At 45.5% G+C, this 20,132-nt stretch overlaps 1 protein-coding gene across 20 annotated transcripts in view; it reads left to right on the plus strand.

Annotated features, from left to right (window-relative positions):
• The window catches only part of Pcbp3 (poly(rC) binding protein 3), a 185,403-nt gene that overhangs the window by 46,352 nt on the left and 118,919 nt on the right, over window positions 1-20,132 (plus strand). For 19 of the 20 annotated variants that reach the window (XM_035451830.1, XM_035451831.1, XM_027394289.2 and 16 more), the window contains exon 2: window positions 13,072-13,178. The gene's annotated coding sequence lies outside the window, so the exon portion shown is untranslated. Of the gene's footprint in view, window positions 1-4,347; window positions 4,369-13,071; window positions 13,179-20,132 lie in introns of those variants that run through there. The other variant, XM_035451826.1, reaches the window with a different exon arrangement.

Genomic DNA, 20,132 nt, shown 5'->3' on the forward strand with positions numbered 1-20,132 from the left:
TCCTCATGCCACTCAGAATTTATGCCCACTGGGCCAGTATTTATGATCAGAGGACAACATGTATAAAAATTTCTCTCCATCCATCTTGTGGGCTTAAGGGAATTGAACTCCGACTGTCAGGCTTAGTGGCAAGGGCTTTTTATTGCTGAGTCATCTTGCTGGCCCCCTCGAAGCAGAAATTTTTTAAACTGCAAAATATACGAGCTTTTGTTTGGTGTGATGGAGAAGATGGCTGCAGATGAGAGGCTGCCAGAAGTGTCCCTCCTACCGCTGTTGCTGACAGACTTCTCAAGGAGATCTGAGAGTGCTGGGTGCCACGGAGGAGGTAATGGGATAGGGGACAGATGTAGGCAGACATGGAGACATAAAACACTGTCTAAGTGAAGGGCAATCGTATTTGAAGTAATTTGAAGATTGACAGGAAATTCATAAAAGGAATACAGAGCCCCATTTACAATGGTAAGGGATCGCCTCGTCCGTGGCTTCCTGACCTCTGGAAGAACTACAGTTGGCTGCTGGCATGGCTCCAAAACATGAAATGTAAAATGGAATTGAATAATCTCTCCTAAATCAATTTTGTGAGCCAAATGACCTACAGAGCTGTGTGATATAGTGCAGGTGTACAGCGTGGAGAGCCGAGAGCCGTCTGCTGAATCCATTACAGCGATTGGGTTTGAAGAGAGCCAAATGCTAGCGTCTTTGGTTTCTGGGACCCTGTGTCTAGGTAACCTTCCCCGAGCTGTTGGAGCCTGTGTCTCTTTGCCTTGGAGCAGTGATTTGAGTCCTGAGGGTCACTTCACTGGGTGTGAGTGGCAAGCTGTCTGGCAAGTCCTCCTTAGGAGCACTCAGCCACTGCTTTGTGTAGTGTGAGCACGGGGTGTGGATGATCTCAGGCTGCTTCCTGAAGGTGGGGCTCCTTCCTGCATTTCCTATAATGTTGCTGTTTATACTTATCCTGGGAACACCTTTAAGCTCAGGGCTTTGTCATTATGAGTAGAGGCTTCCTTGTGAGGTCTCTTCAGGACCCAGGTTGGATTCATGGCTACAGTGGGTGATTTTGAGGTGAAATATAGTCAGCATTCCTCATCAGTTGAGGCACTGGACTGCATAGAGATTCCTTTGCTCTTTTGGAGCTTCCTTGGCTGGACCATCCTCCGTGGTCTTGGAGACAAGGGCCTTTAGCTGTTCCTTAGGGACCAACAGTTAATGGCTGGGTTTCTTTTCATTGTAATTTTTGGGATAACTGATAGCTCATTTCTCCCTAACTTTACTTTTGAAGACACTGCAGGGTTCTCTAGTATTGGTTTATAGGGAAAATGGCTGCCAAAGTGGATCTCTATTGAAGACATCAGTTATGTGGGGCTACCAAGAGTCAGGGATTTGCATATGTTCTTATGTGGTCACATGTGAGTCCTCCTATCTTTTCTTTTCTCCCCCCTTTAACCTTTTTAAAAACCTAGAAACCATTCTTAATTGTAGGCCACACAAAAATAGCATTGTAATGCATACTTTATTGTCCTTTGCCATAAGTCCAGGAAGCAGAAATAAGATGCTGAGCTGGCCACAGTGTCACTAACCAAATCTACCTAGGGTGAGAGCACAAAGCATGCCTGGGGAACATTGAATTTTGGTTGTGGAAAGGACCCTTACTGAGTTGCCAACACATTCTTGTAGTTAGAGATCTACCTTCCTTGTGGCTAAAGGAACACCAGGCTCAATGGGCTAAAGCAAGTCTTTTCTTTTCCTGGAGCAGAAAAGCTACCAGGAGTGGGGAGTTCTGCCATGTCCTCTAGCCTGGAAAGGCAGACTGTCTGGGTGCTCATTATTAGTTTGTTTTTTTTGTTTTTGTTTTTGTTTTTTTCAGAGCGACTGATACGACCTCATATCCTTAGTGCCTAGGAGCACTGGTGACTGTCTGCCCTGCCCTGTGTCTTCAGGCCACTGTTGTCTAGGGTGGAGTCTTGAACATGGTCACTCTACTGATGGTACAATCGTTCCTTTCCCTGCCTCCCTGTGCTTCCCTCTTCTTCACCAACACTTTTTGTTCCTCCTCCAAATCCTGTAAATGCTATAAAATGAAGTTATTTTCTTCATCAGCGATACTGGTCCAGTGGGCACAATTCTGAGTGCACGAGGAGGCCTCTCAGTGCATGGTGAAGGGCCAGGTACTGAGGCCAGGGAGAGATGTCTGGAGGCGCTTATGCTGCCAGGCCAGGGCAGCTTGTTGTCTCTCTGAAGTTTTGGTGCTAGCTCTGAGGCTCACCCCGGCTCACTTTGGTAACCGAATGTGCACATTCCTTGCCATAAGAAGGAAGAGGAAGGAAAGGAAGGGAAAGAAAAGGAAAGGACAAGTGAAGGGGAAGGGAAGGAGGGAGGGAAAAGGAGGATAGATGAGTGGAGGGGAGAGATGGAGGAGGGAGGGAGGGAGGGAGGAAAGTAAAGAGGGAGGGAGGGAGTGGCTATCCATCTGAAGAGTGAGCCATTGAGTCTGATAGGGCCCCCCAAAAGGAGCATGTTTTTGTCTTCAGAGGTCAGAACTTTTCAAACTCTAGTGTGCACAAGACTCTTACTAAGTTTTATATGTGTGAGTGCTTTGTCTGCATGATTGTCTGTGGAGGTCAGAGGAGGGCCTTGGATCCCCTGGAACTGGAGTTCCGGATAGCGGTCAGCCACTATATGGGTGCCAGGAATCGAGTTCAAGCCCTCTGGTAGAGCAGTCGGTGCTTTTGCTTCTGAGCCATCTCTCCAGCCCCTCTCCTGAATTTTAAAAATCCAGATCCAGATCCAGGAGACATGAGGGTTGGGAGTCTGCATTTTATTTTATTTTATTTTATTTTGTGTCCATACTTTGAGAGGCTCTGGGCCCAGACACATGACCCTCTGCAGACATAATCAGGTCCTGTTATTAAGATCATGCCGTCCAAGTGCAGTGCAGGTTCTGAAGGAGGGCAATTCCTGCTTTCCTGTGTGGGCCCTGTTTATTGTTAGGCTCCTGTAAGACGGGGACTGGTGTAAGCGGGGATGTGTCAGCAGGACTGTTCTGTGCCATGTGCTTAGGTCCAGAGCCCCATCCCCATCCCATGTCACCCCCACCCCGGTGTCACCCCCGTCCCGGTGTCACCCCCATCCCGGTGTCACCCCCACCCCAGTGTCACCCCCATCCCGGTGTCACCCCCATCCCGGTGTCACCCCCATCCCGGTGTCACCCCATCCTGGAGTCACCCCATCCTGGTGTCATCCCCACCCCGGTGTCACCCCTATCCCAGTGTCACCCCATCCCGGTGTCACCCCCATCCCGGTGTCACCCCCACCCTGGTGTCATGCTCATCCCAGTGTCACCCCATCCCGGTGTCACCCCCATCCCGGTGTCACCCCCATCCCGGTGTCACCCCCATCCCGTTGTCACCCCCATCCCGGTGTCACCCCCATCCCGGTGTCACCCCCACCCCGGTGTCACCCCCACCTCGGTGTCACCCCCATCTCAGTGCTGCTACATCTTTGGGCAGCTGGCTGCTCACAGGTGAGATAGTCACTGAGGTTCAGAATGACTGAGGATGTCATATCCCTGTGGCCAACTCACTGGGTCAGGATGTAGCTGAGGCTTCTCTGACCTTAGAGCCCCTGTTACTGGAAATTACAGCGCTGAGATGAGGCTGACTCAGGGACGCCTGACTCTGCTCATCCTCTGTGCTGTTCCCTATGTGCCATGAGTAGCACTGTTTAAAGGACTGATGTTTGGGAAGAGTTCTAGACTGGTCCCGTGGGAAAGGAGCATATTTAGGTCCACATGGTGGGTGCCATGTGTGTGGCAGGGTGGCTTGCAGCAGCCTGCCTCACCACGGAGATGAGTCATGAGTGTTCTGGTCACCCTGAAAGTGTCCTGATGCTGTGGATCACCTGGTGGGCAGGGGTAAAGCTGGAGGGGTGCAGAAGGAATCTGGTGGCTTTTAAAAGTCATGTCCAGATGAAGTTACTTGTGGCATGGATTTGGGATGTAGTGTTAACCAAGAAGTCAGGGATGGCAGCACCTGAGTTTTGGACATTTTAGGACTTTGGAACCTGTTTCAGAACCTCCCATGTTCAGGAAATAAAGATCTATGAAAAACATAGCTTGATATACATGATATACATAGCAAAAAGAGTCGGTGTCTCATTTAAGTAGAGCAAGAAAAGCCAGCCAGTGTAACATGAGGAAGGGTGGGTTTGATACAGAAAGGGTTAATCCCTTTCTGGCTCAGAAACACCCCAGAGGGGTAAGTCCAGGAGCTAATGCATATTGATGGGTGTGACTCATGTGCTCTGGAAGCTTTTAGGCCCTGGCCCTGTTTCAAGACAGACTTAAGACGCCGCCCGCCTGATCTTTCTCTGGTAGGAAGAACCCTTTGTCCCTGTGGGGGCCTTTGCAGTACTCAGGGAAATGTTCATTGTTTAGAGTGCTCACTTGTGCATGGGTGTGGCTGTGTTGCAGGTCCAGTGAGCACATCTTCAGCAATGTAGCTATGGGCAGAGGAAGATGAACTGTGGCGTCTCAACCTGGGAGGCATGATTTCAAAGAGTGGCTCCTGTGCTTGTTAGCTATGAAACTTTTGGGCAAAATATTTAGCCTTTTGGGCCTTAGTTTCCAAATCTGTGAAAAGGAAACAGTGGCCCACATCTGCTGGCCTGGTGTGAGGAGCACAACCGTGTACAGGAAGACACTATATGTGACAGGTGCTCACCAAGAGGGGCTTCATGAGGTAGTGACCCACTAATGTGAAGAGTTTTCATGTCTCCAAAATTGATAATCCCCCCTTTTTTTTTTTAACAGAATATTCAGTGTCCTAAGTTGAATATCCAACATTAGAATTAAGGACTATTTTTGAGTTAGCAATAATATGTTACTTTGCATCTCTTAGGACCAAGCACACCCCATACTTATAGCAGGGGAAATTCTGCGTCTTAAGTATACCACCAGCAACACAGTTCCCTAGATAGCAGGCAGCTCTGGGTTGTTCCACCATTTGGCCTCACCTTTGCCCCTGTCATCTGTGACAAGTTTTCAGGATTTGATACTCTAAGAACAAAATGCATTTCCCTCTAGGAGTAGACAGTGACCTGAGTTGTTTTCTTAAATGCTCTTTTTCTTTCTTTCTTTCTTTCTTTCTTTCTTTTTTTTTTTTTTTTTTTTTTTGTTTTTCGAGACAGGGTTTCTCTGTGTAGCTTTGGAGCCTATCCTAGCACTCACTCTGGAGACCAGGCTGGCCTCGAACTCACAGAGATCCGCCTGCCTCTGCCTCCCGAGTGCTGGGATTAAAGGCGTGCACCGGCTTCAAATGCTCTTTTGAAAAATATTTTATTTAGGAGTTTTAGGTTTCTAAAACTATTGTGCAGATTATATAGATATCTATACCCCCCACACCAGCTGGTCATTTGACATTGGCAAGGTGCATTTGTCCTGGTTACCACCATCATAGAGGCTCTGCTACTAAGATCTGTTCTCCCGGTTTCCTCAGTTTCCCTTTTTTGTCCTTTTCTCTTTCTGAGATCCTGTTCAGGGAACATATTACAGGGGATCCCCATCTCAGGTCTTCCTGGAGTTGATGGCTTCTCATACTCTCCTTTTTATTGTTCTTGAAAGATATGCACGCACATATGTGCGCAGACACACACACACACACACACACACACACACACACACACACACACACACACACTTTTATGTGTTTGGTTGTTTTACCTGCATATATGTCTGCACCGTGTAAGTGCAGTGCTTTGCAGAGACCATAAGTTGGGTTCCCTGGGACTATCGTGAGCCACCACATGGCTTCTGGGAATTGAACCCAGGTCCTCTGGAAGAGCAGCAGTGCTCTTAGCTTCTGAGCCTCCTCTCCAGGGCTCTCATTCTCCTATTTTTGATGACCTTGGCCTTTTTCAGAATGTTCTTTACTGACAACTGCTGGGGTTCATTGTGAGTGGTCCAGGGTCCTGGGTGCTGGGAAAGAAGACCATACAGGAACATTGTTTTGTCACACATTAGGAAGGACACGGTCAGGCTCACCCAGCACTGGGATGTGGACCCATGTTGGGGATGGGCCTGCTCTTTACTTCATTGACTACAGAGGGTCTTTGTGCATGCTTTGGAATTACCTTTAGAGAATAGTCTGTCCTATTTATTGGTATGAAGTTGTTTATTTTATACTTTGGCTTATAGCTGTTTTATACTACTTTATTTTTCAAATTATTTCAACTTTAGACTTCTTTGGACTTTTGGAGTTCTTTCAATTGACTTCTGTATCTTGTTATTATATCCGTGTTTGTATGTGTTAAGAACTTTTTCCTTCCTAGGTTTTATGTTCTAGGTTCACTTTATTTCCTGCCCCCATCCTGTGATCATCCACATATGTAAGGAATCCTTTTTTTTTTTTTTTAATCATCAAATAGTAGAAGAAGCCAATATCAGGGTGTGTTGTATCTCCTTGCTCTACTGGGTTTTGCTGCTTTTGGACTCTCTCGACAGATCTGTGGAGGTATATTTGCCTACGAGCCTCTAACTCTTGCCCATTGCCATGGATCATTGTAGCCTCCTTCTCTTGCTTGGGAGCAAGCCCTGGGTCCAACAGTGAAGCACCTGGTTCCCACTGTCCACCATTCTGCATCCTTCTGCTCAGTGGACATTCAGGACAGTGTAGGAGCTGTTAACTCATGTTCCTTAGCAGCCACAACACAGTGCTTGTAAGGACTTTACTTCACCTTTTGCCTAAAAGACTTATCATTTCCAGAATGAGATAGATGAGCACCTTTTACTCACCTTGTTAGAAGCTTTATTATTTTTATTGTAGTTAAGGCTGTATTGTCAAATTCCACATTCTGTCTTGGGGTTCCCCAATGTTCTGGATTATTCCTGTAAAACTTTCATGCAATTGGGTTTATATTTAGTGCTGTGAAATGCTATGGATGTTTGATTAATTGCTTTGTATCTTTATAGCTGTCATTACAGCATCACCCAGGACAGCTTTACTGCCCTTCTTAAGTTCTACCTCCCAGCCACTGACAACTACTGATCTGTTTTCCAGATACTGATCCTCTTCCAGGATGTTGTATTGCTGGAGTCAAACAAAATGTAGGCTTTCCAAACTGGCTTCTTTCACTGAAGTTTCTGTCCCCCCTGGTACTGCAGCTGTTCAGTCCCAAATAAACACACAGAACAGAGGCTTATATTAATTATAAACCGTTTGGCCTATTACTCAGGCTTATTACTAACGAGCTCTTACAACTTAAATTAATTCATAATTCTTACCTATGTTTAGCCACATGGCTTGGTACCTTTTCTCAGTACAGCATTCTCATCTTGCTTCCTCTGTGTCTGGCTGGTGATTGTGTCTTTGCCTTTCTCCTTCCCAGAATTCTCCTAGTCTGGTCGCCCTGCCTACTCCCTACCTGGCTACTGGCCAATCAGCATTTTATTAAACCAATACAAGTGACAAATCTTTATAGTGAACAAGATCATTATCCAACATCATGGATACACATTTGTTTATGAACCATCTGTGTCCTCATAGCTTGTCAGCTCGTTTCTTTTTATTGCAGAATAAGATTCTATAAATGAACCCACTTGCTTACCATTCACCTATGGAAAGATATCTTGGTTGCTCTTGCTTGCTTTAGCTTTGGCAGTCTAAATCAAGCCAGCCTTAACATTTTTGTGTATAGGTCTTTATGAATGTAGATTTCCCTCTCATTTGGGGATATTCCAGGTAGCGTAATGGTGGGTGCAATGGTCAGAGCATGTTTAGTTTGTCAGGAACTGTCCAGTTGTCTTTGTGATTGGTTCCACCATTCTCTCTCTCCTGCAACCACATGCTAGCAAGAGTCCCTATGTCTTTGCCAGTGTTTTAGTTCTAGTACATAGGAGGTTATAGCTCATTGTTTTAATGTATAGCTCCTCGACATTACTGGGGTTTTGTCTGGCAAACCAGCTTTGAAAACTGGTTCTTTTGGGCCTTTCTCTTCCCCCAGATGACTTGCCTTTCTGAGTCTCCTATTGACAATGTAAACAACGGTCTGTGGTCAGTTAGCTTGATCTGCTTTTGACAATAATTATGGTTATGCATTTCTAGTGGGGTTGCTTCTACTGCAAAATTTATAGCATGCTATTGTGCCTTTACAGTGATGTATACATGTAGGTCAAGAGAATTCGGGAGAGTGAATGTGTTATCTAGACTGGCAATAGTTCTGTAGTCCCAGATTTCAGCATGCCTCTATTTCTCTGACATTGTATTTGATCTCCTTTGATCTTTCAAAGCAAAGCCCAATTGGCTAGTACCTTGGCTTCACTTTCCATGTCTCTGGCATTGGCTCGTACCCTGCCTCTACAGCTTGCTGACCATGTGTCCCTATAGTTTGGTCTGTGCTCCATCCAAGCTGGGCTAAGCCTCTGACCTTGCTCTTGGTTTCCACCTGCCAAGTTTGCCCTTCAGAAGACTGCATGTCTAGTTCTGTCCACATGTCAACAGCACCTTGTCTTTGCATAGTTCTTCTTCATCTGGGAGGAGTCCGTGTTTACTTTTGCACAGTATGAGGGTAGAGGCTTCCACCTAACCTTATATCAAAGCCATCTGTGAACTTGTCTCCTCTTTTTACGTTATGTGACTCCTTGAAAATGTTCCCATACCTGTGACTCTGCTGGCTCTGTGGCCTGTCAGGAAGGTCCAGCCTGCATGGTTTGAACTGGGAATGTGAGGTGGGTAAGATTCTTTGTGCCCCCAACCCTGCTGTCTCAGGTAGGCCCCTGGGCCTTATTTCCACAGCAGCACCTAGGAGGATGATACTGGAGATGTACAGCTCTGTGGCATTCGACAGTCAGCTTCACTGGGATTCTCGGTGGACATATGTGTGATCCCTTTTGTCACAAGCAGACTCCTGTGCTGGGATCCTGTTAGTAATCTACTTCAGCAGTTCCTCTCCAGACTTTTTCTCATGAGGACTCTGTTGTGTTTTGTAATGCTGTCATGGTTACTTTTCTTGGTGCTGTGATAAAGTATGCTGATGAGAGGGCTGAAGAGAGAGAACTCAGTGGTTAAGAGCACTGGCTGCACTTCCAGAGAACTCTAGAGCTGGAGTCCCAGCACCCACATGGCTTCTCGAAACTACCTCTAACTGCTGTCCTAGGGACTCTGTCTTCTGGCTTCTGTGAGTGCAAGGCAGTGATGTAGTGTACAGACATAATGGATGGATAGAACATCCATACACACAGGAAAACACTTGACAAAAGAAACTTAAGGAAGAAAGAATCTGTTTTGGTTCACAGTTCAAGAGTACAGTCTATTGTGGTGGGGAGCTTGGTGGTTTTGGTGGCAGGAGCTTGAGGCATGGCATCTGCAGCCAGCAAGCAAAGCAAACACTATGCTCAGCCAGCCTGCTCCTTTTTCTGCTGTCTAGGACTAAAGCCCAAAGAATGGTGCTGCCCATTTTTAGGGTGAGTCTTCCCACTTCAATTAACATAATCAAGATAATCCCAAAAGGACAAGGTCAGAGCCCAACCTACTCAAGATAACCCCAAACAGTCACGGTCAGAGGCCAATTTACTGAGGATAATCCCAAACAGACATGGTCAGAGGCCAAACTACTCAAGATAACCCCAAATAGACATGGTCAGAGGTCAATTTACTGAGGATAATCCCAAACAGACATGGTCAGAGGCCAATTTACTGAAGATAATCCCAAAAAGACATGGTCAGAAGCCAACCTACTCAAGATAATCTCTCTTAGATGTGCCTGGAGGCGTGTCTTCTAGGTAATTTTGATTGTGTCAAGTTGACAATACTACCCACTACAGTTTCTGTGATAAAAACATCATGGTAAAGTAACTTCCTGGTAAAAAGAGTTATTTTGGTTCATAGTTCATAATTTGGGATGGGTAATCTTAGTTGTCAGTTTCACACACCTGGGAGGAGAGACCCTCAGTTGAATCTCTTTCATCAGATTGGTCCAGTGGGCATACCTGTGCTAACTGATGTAGGAGGACCCAGCCCACTGTGGGTGGTGCTATCCTTTGGCATACAGGCCTGGACTGTGTAAGAAGGTGTCTGATCTTGAGTCTGGGAGCAAGCCAGTCAGCAGCATTTCTATGTGGTTTCTGCTTCAGTTCCTGCTTGAGCTCCCACATTAACGTCCCTCAGTGAAGGACTGTGACCTGGAAGTGTAAGCCAAAGAAATCCTTTCCTTCCCAATGTTACTTTTGTTCAGTGTTTTGTTACTATAACAGAAAACAAAGGAGAGCATAGTCCGTCATGGGGGAAGGCATGGCATGGGCAGACTATGAAATAGGAGGAGGGCGGGAGTGGGGCCAGGTTGTGATTATCAAGGCTTCCCCCTCTCCTTAGAGTCCACTTACCACAGGTAGGCCTCACCTCCTGAAAGTTCTACCTTTCCTCCAAATGCTATAGCTGGGGACCACATGTTCAGATGTGTAAGCCTACAGGCTTTACATCCAAGCTATAGCTAGAGCCAACTAGACCTCTCCTGCTTAACATCAGATGTCAGTATCTTCCTCATCGGCTTCAGGAGGGAGTCTGCTGCCTGATGGCAGGAATGTCACATGCACAGAGACACTTGGTCAGAAACTGCTTGCCTTTGCTTTGGTGACTAGGGGGAAGCAAGTGGTTGTTCTTGCCCCTGTGAGGGCAGTGGTCTGTGTTCCTGCTCCCCAATGTATTCCCTTTTCAAAGGCTTTCTTCTTCAGCAGCAACTGCACTTTTATTTCCCACTCTGAAAGCTCTTGTCTCTTTTGAAAAATGAGATGTTGTTAAAACAAACCACAGGAACAGACATTTGACAATAGCCTAGGCCTTCAACAGTCATGGTCATCAGCGTTAACTGTCATCTACTGCTGCATCTTGTTCCACTGGAAGGACTTCAAGGCAAATGGCATGCATGGACATGTCATTCTCCATGGTTTCTTCTGGAATACTCCCTGGATGGCCAATTTGAAGCTGCATTATAGTAAACTTATTTTTTCCAAGTAGAAACAGTACACATTAAAAAGATGATAAAGGTATGGATGTTACAGTAAGCATATTTGGTCGTCATTGTCAAGTACTATATACTGTACACATTTGGTTTGTTTATACCAGCACGTAACACACGGTGTGCTGTGGCGTGACAGTGGCTGCTATACCACTGGTAAACAGGAATTTTCCCTTCTTTTATAATTTATTTTCACTGTGTTCCCCAGGCTGACCTTGAAGTCCTAGGCTCAAGCAATTCCCTCCTGGCTCAGATCCATTATAATCTGATGGAACTTCTGTGGTCTGTCACTGACTGAAACATTGTTAGGTGGCATTTCACTGTATCTAATAACTAAACCTCGGAATATATAGAAAGAATGCTTACATACATATTTATATATACATACACACATGTATATGTAATTACTGAACTTTACAGAGAAGAATTGGCAGACTTAGAGGGAAAAGTTGGTAAATATGCAATCCTGTGAGCTACTGTAGTTTTCCTCTTTTAGTAATTGGCAGATCACACTCACACACATAAAAAGTACTGAGGGTTTGGGTGACATATCAGGTTCAGTCATGTGTTCATCATACAAACACTGTAGCTGAGAGACAACCACATTCCCTTAGCAGATGCTAAGGATCAAGCTCAGGACCTTTCCCCTGGTTAACAAGTGCTCTATCGCTGAGCCATCCTTGGTCACAGAGACAGACAAGTTTTCAGTTCGGACCCATGCTGCCCCTGGAGTTGAAATCCTCTTGTGTTTACCTCTGCCCCCAAGTGCTGGGGTTGTTAGGTGAGCACTGCACCCCTGTGACACTAGTGCGGGTTGTTGTTAGGTGAGCACTGCACCCCTGTGACACTAGTGCAGGTTGTTGGGTTGTTGTTAGGTGAGCACTGCACCTCTGTGACACTAGTGCGGGTTGTTGTTAGGTGAGCCCTGCACCCCTGTGGCATTGCTTACATTTTGATGTTGAACCTTGCATTTTGGATAAAAGTCACTTGATCTTGCTGTACCTATGTGTTTCTGGATTTAATTTGCTACTGTTTCCTTGTGATTTGTTTATGAGGTATTTGTCTCAGGCTTCTGTGAGGTTATTTTTTTTTTTTTTAATGATTTGGTGTTAGGCTATCTGGTCTTGTAAAAATATCGTACAATGGAAGGGGACATGGCATGTCCTTTTCTCATATGCTCTTTGGAAGAGCTGGGGAGGACTGGTGTCTTAGTTAGGCTTTCTGTTACTGTAGTGAAACACCACAACCAAAGAGCAAGTTGGGGAGGAAAGGGTTTATTTGGCTTCCAGATCATAGTCCACCATTAGAAGTCAGGACAGGAACTCAAGCAGGGCTGGAACCTGGAAGCAGGAACTGATGAGAGGCTATGGAGGAGAACTGTTTACTGGCTTATTTCCCTGGCTTGCTCAGCCTGCTTTCTTATAGAACCCAGGACAGCAGCCCAGGGATGGCACCACCTACCACGGGCTGGGCCTACCCCCATTGACCACTAGTTGAGAAAATGCCTTACAGCTGTTCTCCAGGAGGCATTTCCTCAACTGAGGCTCCTTCCTCTCTGTCGACTCTAGCCTGTGTCAAGTTGACACACATACCAGCCAGTATAACTGGTATTCATTCTTTTTAAAACATTTGGCAGAATTTACTAGATGGCTTCCTGGGGAAAGGTTTTTTTCCTAATTCAATTTCTTTACTTGGAAGTTTATATCTTCCAGAATTTTTTTTTTTAGTTTCTGTTTATAGGAATTTGGTAATTTCATCTAATTTGTTGATATAAATTTATCTATTGTGTTTCCTTATTCTTTTTATGGTTGTAAGTTTAGTAGTAATGTCCTTTATTTCTTGATTTTAGTTCTCTCACTCTCTCTCTCTCTAGTTTATGGACAGGGTTGTCAGTGAGCTTTTCAAGGGACCAACTTTTGGTCTTGTTTTCTTGTCCTTTCGTTTACTTTTTATTGTAATGTCTGTCATTCCTTATGGCTGTATTTGGCTTACTTTTCTCTGCTTTTTCTAGGTTTTGGAGGTAGACACTTGGCTTACTGAGTTGCAATTCTTCTTTGTCACATGCAGGTGCTTTTGCCGTGGTGAACCCTTGCTCTGGCCTCTAGTCATTGGCTGCTGGCTGCTGGCTCCCGATCCTGAACTCTTGTTGAAGCTGGGAAGGGGATGAGAATAGGGTAAGTTAAAAAGGCCACAAAATATGCCGTTCTTACCATGATCCAGTTGTTTTTCTTGAATAAATTGACTCTTGGATTCCCCCAGCCTTTTATTTCTCAGAGTTCTGAGACAGCTGACTGGGAAGACTTTTGCTTTGTTTCCAAGGAAGAGAGTACTAGAAGTGGGTATTGCTCATCCTTTCCCACTGGTGTTAGCTACTCGTGTAGTTTATACTTTAGAATTATAAAAGGAATGTGATTAGTAAAAGGTGTTTTATGGAAATGGATTATCCTGCCTTATAAATATCACAAGGAAATGAATTGTGTAAAGTTTGCTAGCCAATCTTGGGAAAGAATAGCAGTGCAGCACTGCTGAAAACAGTGTCAAAACACTAAGATGCTGAGGAAATGAAGACTCTGTGGCTCCAGTGTAGAGCTCACTACTCTCAGAGCTACTAGAGAGTCTGGAGCCAAAGCCCCTCAAGAGAAGGCTCGGCTGTGAGTGATGGTGCAATGGGTATCCATGTTCAGGCAGGACGTGGAGACCGGTAGTGTCTGTAGTGCCTCAGCCTGCCTCTCTGAGTACTCACAAGTCTTTGCTCTGAGCAAGGTCAGTTGCCCCTTGGGTCTGGGCCTGCATTTGATGCTGAGGAAAGGGGTAGTTCTGCAGGGGGAAGCTCCTGGGTATCTATACCTGAGGCAGGGAGCAGCTAGAGTTGCTGTTGTTTGGGGAGTTGAGATAACCCAGGAACTATGTATTGGCACAGGCGAGAATCTGTACTCTTTATCTGCCTTCTTCCCAAGTGCTGGGATTAAAGGTGTGTGCCACCATTGCCAGGCGAGAATCTGTACTCTTGAAGCAGAGAGTATGAACAGATATTTTTATTGTGAGTTCCCCAATCATGAAACAATGATACCACATCTGGGAGCTAATAAAAGGTAAAATTCACCACATGTCAAAGTTCAAAGGCTAGTAAAAGGAAATGGTAACTTGTAAATAGTGAAGTGATCAGCAGGCATAGCACTTAGGGTTTGGCAAATAAGTGATAATGAGAAATGACAAAGGTTTTTAGTATCTGAGAGACTGGAACACTTGCTACTGTTTGTACTTTAAGACTCAGTAGGTTAAATACATATACCAATCTGAAATTTGTGTCCCTGTTAGTGAATTATTATCTTCAACACATTGGCAGTAAAAGCATGTAAAAATGTGGTGACCACAAAATTTATGGCTGAATTTAGATCTTTGAAGATGCTGGCGTACTTGACATTGTCAGTACTCTTGTAGGGCCATTGTAGCCTCCCTCCCTTGCTGCCTTTCGTACAGTGGCCTAGAAGTTCTAGCTCAGATTATCAGAGAGCAGGCCGCACATGTTATACCAGTAGCTGGTGAGCTAGACCACTTCATTGCATATTCTGAGATGGTTTAGACCTTGAGTTCTGTCTGAGCTGTGTTTCGGAGTTAAAGTGGATGACTCTTAGAGTCTCAAATGCTGAGATAGCTGCAGCTTGGCCAGAGCTCCCTTTCAATGGAAGCTTTGTGGTAGTAGCATCAGGCATCTGAGGACATCCTGTTTACTGGTGACCCACCCCTTCAACCTGGGAGAGAGTAGTATTAGAGTCTAAACTCTGGGGCTCAGGCAGGTCCGTGAGTATCTCTGGTGAGAACTGGAGGCAGACCTTTATATACTGAGTTCACAGTGGTTTTCAGCCCTGTTCCAATGTTACTGCAATTAGATTCATGTAAAAAAATTTGTCGGGCTTTGGTGTGACTTTCTTTTTGTGCTCCTCATGACATCTCTTCACTTGCGTGCATCTTGTCAGATGTTGAGCAAGTCTTTCACAATAGGAGCCCAGCTACCAGCAAGCTCAGAGTGGCGCTGGACCTGCCATTCCTAGACAGAGCCAGGGCAGGGCATCGCTCTTAATCATCTCACTGACTACAACTTGAGAAGATTGTGATACTGTGCTTGGGCCGTGAAGCACCAAGCCTGAGGGTGTCATCATGCCCCAGGATGGCTGTAAACATCAGGTTTCCAGAGGGCTCAGTTTTCATCCCTATGAGAAACTTTAAAAACATTTATGGACTTAGAAATTTCCACCCTTCTGAATTTACCTCTAGGATATAATCAGAGAAATACTAATTTTATGTACAGAAAATACTCATTATAGTATTAACATAAATAATTAACAGTTGGAAGTTAAGTCAAGTGCCCCCCCAAACAATAGAGAATTAAGTAAATGAGTTATTGTATTTCTATAGCACAATGGAATATCAGATTGCAGTTAGTGTTTATAGGACTGATTCATGATATGAAAAAAATACACCTAGTACACTGGTACATGTGAATAGCACATGTAAAAAATAGTGAATGTAATAGAAAGTCGCCTGTGTGTATGTATGTTGGTAAATATGCATGAAGGTGTGAATTGTAAAAGCCTAAGAAGTACATCTAAAGGCTTACTTCTAGTGTCTCACTGAGGGGTAGGGTCAGTGTCACTCAGTTTCACACATTTCTGAATTTTCTAAGTTTTTCTCAATGTGTTCATGTTACTTTTACATTCATGGGAGAAAGAACATGTATTTATTACTAGAGAATAATTATGTAACTGTTACCCTGGTCTGTGAGACCTTATAGGAACTTTTTCTAAGCATAAAGCAATCTCAAGCAACAGATGTTTGATTTTCATAGACAGATTTCTTTGAGCCACAACAAATATTAAAAGGCTAAAAAGGTATATGTTAAAACTATTACATATATGTATATATAGTAAATTACCCAGAGAGGATATACAGTTGGTGTCATTTTGTTTTAAAACTTGTTAATTATGAGAAAATACTTAGGGAAAACCAGGCTGCTGTCAGCCTTCTGTGTGGGAATTGGGGTTACTTTTAAATGTATTTCTTGTGCTTCCCAGTGGTTCCCAAGGCCTCCACACACACAACAGGTATGGAGAGCAGGGTGTGAGTGTATGGCCTGCTGTCTGTGCAGGGTCTGCTTGCACGGGGAGCCAGCTGGTCTTTGGGAGGGGGGGCGGAGTGACCTGAGCACAGCTGATTTCACTGTCACTGATAACCATGTGCTAGGTTGTTGGGAAAATCCCACAGATGTTTTTAAGGCCAGACTGGCGAGTGGGCAGATGGACTGAGTCTGGCAATGAGAATGACCCACTCCAAAAGCTAGAGGACTCAAAGTGAGCAAGTCTGAAATGGTTTTAACCCAAGTCCACACACTGACACCAAATCAAAAACTTTCTAAATCACTGGAGGCTTATCATAAACAAAGTCCACCTTCATAATTTAAACACTGAGAAATGAGTATACACATCTGTGCCTACACTTATGTGAACTATTGTAAATAGGAAAATAAAACAAACACAACAACAACAAAAAATAACCCTTTCTAGATGTGGCCTGGTGCCTGGGGAAGGCACTGAACTTCTCCACGGTGGTGTTGGTGGGGATTTCTCAGGCCTGAATATCTGCATGGCAGGAAGGGCCACACAGGGTGATGCCAGGACCGCATCAGACCGTCCTTTAAGGTCTGCATTCTCCCACCTCCACAGATGCGTCATGGACACACATTGTCCTCACAGTGCTATTTTTTGAGCTGGAGGAGTAAACAAGCTCATCCCCAACTATTTCCTTCTCTGTTCCTCCGAGGCTTAGAGTGCTAATTATTTAGAAATGGTAATTGTACCAGGGAATCTGTGATGGGAATTGAGCTGGAACATCCTTGCCTGTCCTCCCCCAGTAGAAACCCTTTGAAGCCCGGCTCTTCCTCCTCCTGACTCTTGTCAGCACTGCAGCCCTCTCATCCTAGTCTGGAGCTGGAGGATGGTAATGAAATACTCTGTCCACCAGATCCGAAGAAGGAGTCAAGGTCGCCCTCTTCCCAAAGCCAGATCCTCACCCTGTCTGCTTAGCTTGGGGGTTTCTTTATAGTGATCCATGAAAATCTGTGCGCCTGCAGATGTCTTATCAAAAATGCCACCCATGAGTGCCTATCACCACATTGAGACTTTCCATCCACAGTACACCTCATGCAGTCCCAAGTCATGAGTGTGGCCTTTGCAGTGATAGGCTAGAATTGCCCACAGGACAGTCCACAGTGCTGCCCCCACCGTGCTGGTCTCTCCTGTGTACCACTTGTTTGTCCCCTCCTTATGCTAAAGTTCCGGAAGGCCACACCGTGTCAGAGGAACCTCCATCCTACTCCACCGTGACACACATGTTAGCTGTGTCACTGAACATGTCCAAATAACCAAGGCATATCAGATGTATTATAGAGTGTGGGGTCAGAGACCAACGCAGGGGGAATCTGATGTTAGGTTGGAACTTCAAAGGTTTTAGAAGAAATCCTCTTCCTTAGCAGGTGGCCGTCTGTTTTTTGCTGGTGGGACAGTCATATCCAGAAGGAAGTCTACTCTTGGTACATGCACTGGTTAGAATACTGCACTATGCCACAAAACTATAGGGAAATCATAGCTAAAAACTCGAATAGGATAGCATGATTGTCTGTAAAGTAAAGTTAGGCAAAAGTAAAGGCATAGCATTTACTTTGGCCTAACCATTAGTCTCTGTTTTAGAAATATTATCCTGGTAAAGAAGTTGTGTTATGTGGTTTCACGTCAGTGCTGAAGTATACATGTAAGCTCGCACCAGTGCAAGAGCCTGGCTCTGCTGTGCCACCTGGATGCCCTTAGCACCAAGTCCATGCTGGAGCTCTCAGAGACCAGAAAATAGCATCAGATCCCCCAGAACTGGAGTTACAGATGGTTGTGAGTTGCCATAGGGATGCTGGGAACTGAACTGGGGTCTTCTGCAAGTGCAACCAGTGCTGCTAACCACTGAACCACCTCTCCACTCGCCTTACATCGTCTTGAAGGTCTGTCTCACTTGTATGCCATGCTAGTGTCTTGCTTGCTGGCTCCTCATGTCTGGCTTCATGTCAAGGTACACGGAGAGCCTGTGACTGGCCCAGAGCCAATGCAGCACGAGTTATGTCCTTCCCTCCTATCTGCAGAGCCGTGATTTAACATTGGCAGTGTCCTCCTCTTCTGTTGCCATCTCCAAAGCCAGCTGACCTGATGGATGGTCCAGCAGGGGCCTCATGGTACAACATACACCTGTAGAAGAATGGCCAGCGAGCATGGCCAGTGAGCAGTAGGAGTGGAGAGGACCCAGCCCCCAGCATCATAAGTTCATCCTGAGTTCTAAATTGTGGCCCTGGCTCCAGTGTACAAACTACCTTGAGATGATTAAAAAATTTTAGCTGTTTGTTTTTGAAATTAAACTATGATCACATTGGTCCCCTTTCCCTTTTCACCCTCCAAACTCCTCTTGTGTTGCCCTCCTTTCTTGTTCTCTCAAAGTCATGGTCCTCTTTTCTTTAGTTGTTGCCACACACACACACACACACACACACACACACACACCTGCTTAGTCCATATAATGCTCCTTGTATGTACATGATCTCAGGGCTGATCACCTGGCAGTGGATAACCAAGCAAGGGCTGGGGACATTTTCCTGGGGAAGACTATTTCTCTTGATCTCAGCATTTCTTAGTTTCTTTATTTAGATTGTTTTCTAAAGCTTATAAAGGTTATTTTCAAAGTTTTTAGCAGGAGACTTATTTTTAAGTAGTCTTTCAGAGGAGACCTATATAACCACGATAGCTGCTAATGTTAATGAAGCAGCTGATTGGCCCTAGCTATGGCAACTTGAATATCCCCATTAGTGCTTAGCTCAGTCCCCATCCTGTTTCTTGAGGTGCGTTTCTTGCTGTTACCCTCCCCTCCTGAGGCTTGAGAGTAAAAGGACTCTTGTGTTCTCAGGGGGTAGGCCAAGTCTGACTCCATGGTGGTGGGATGGGAAGGGAACTCCAAGAGCTCACCTCCCACTGGGCCTGACAGCAGCCCTCAGAGGCTTGCAGAGCTCAGGAGTTACAAACCACTGACCCCCACCCCTCCCCCACCCCCAAGCTGTCAGAGCAGGAGAGTGGTCATTTACTCACCAGTCTCCCTTGAGAGACAATATGAAAGGCTGGGGACTTGGGACACATGGAGTACTGGAGTCACTACCAGTTCCGCACACAGATTTCATTAGCAAATTTCTGGAGTAGTGACTCCCTTTGTTCTTTCATTCACTTGTGTGCCTGGTGTTCCTGGGAAAGGCTGGGCACTCCTCCAGCATGTTGATACCCTTGTGGAGGACACAGGACATGGATGTCATCAGCTAATGCATGGTATCGTGTGTCAGGTGGTAAAAACCTCCATAAAGGAACAAAGAAGGGAGAATGCCATGCCAGTCGAGTGGTTAGGGCAGCCTCAGGGATGGTAGGTGTTCGAGGAAGGCCTTACAGGAGGTACTGGAGTGAGTCTGACCGTGCTGGTAGTTGAAGGGTTCTGTGCCCGTGGGAACTGGCACAAAGGCTGTTGGGGACATGCCCAGTGTGTACACTGGGCTGCAAGGAGACATTATGGTAGGAGCTTACAGTAAGTGCAGGGGCATGAAGCAGAAGTGAGGTCAGGGTGGTATCGGGGCACTTCATCAGGTGCTGTGCAGGGCATCCTAAGACTCGCTCTTGGTCTGCACGGAGCAGGGGCTGAGAATAGAACGTGTGGGGCAAATGTGGACAGGGTTCTGTGAACCTGTTTTCTCTGTGTGCTGGGTCATCTGCTTTGTAACGGGTGCTGTTAATGATACTTGTTTCTTAGAGGACACACAAACAAATCCCTATTGCCTGAAGACCACCTTTATAACTTTGCCAGTTGCATCTCATTTTCACAGAAATCTCCAGGGAAGGCCTCTGAATCTCTGGAATACAAGCACCTTCTAACTGCTAGGCCTTTCCCCTCATGTTTTTATGGCAATTCATCCTCCTGGCAGATGGAGGCCTCGAGTTTTGATCTGGCCTCCCATGTTGGAAATAAAGCAGGATGCTGGGCTAGAATCCATCACAGTTACCTCA

This window comes from Cricetulus griseus (assembly GCF_003668045.3).
Source record: "Cricetulus griseus strain 17A/GY chromosome 1 unlocalized genomic scaffold, alternate assembly CriGri-PICRH-1.0 chr1_0, whole genome shotgun sequence".
Taxonomy (NCBI): Eukaryota; Metazoa; Chordata; class Mammalia; order Rodentia; family Cricetidae; genus Cricetulus; species Cricetulus griseus.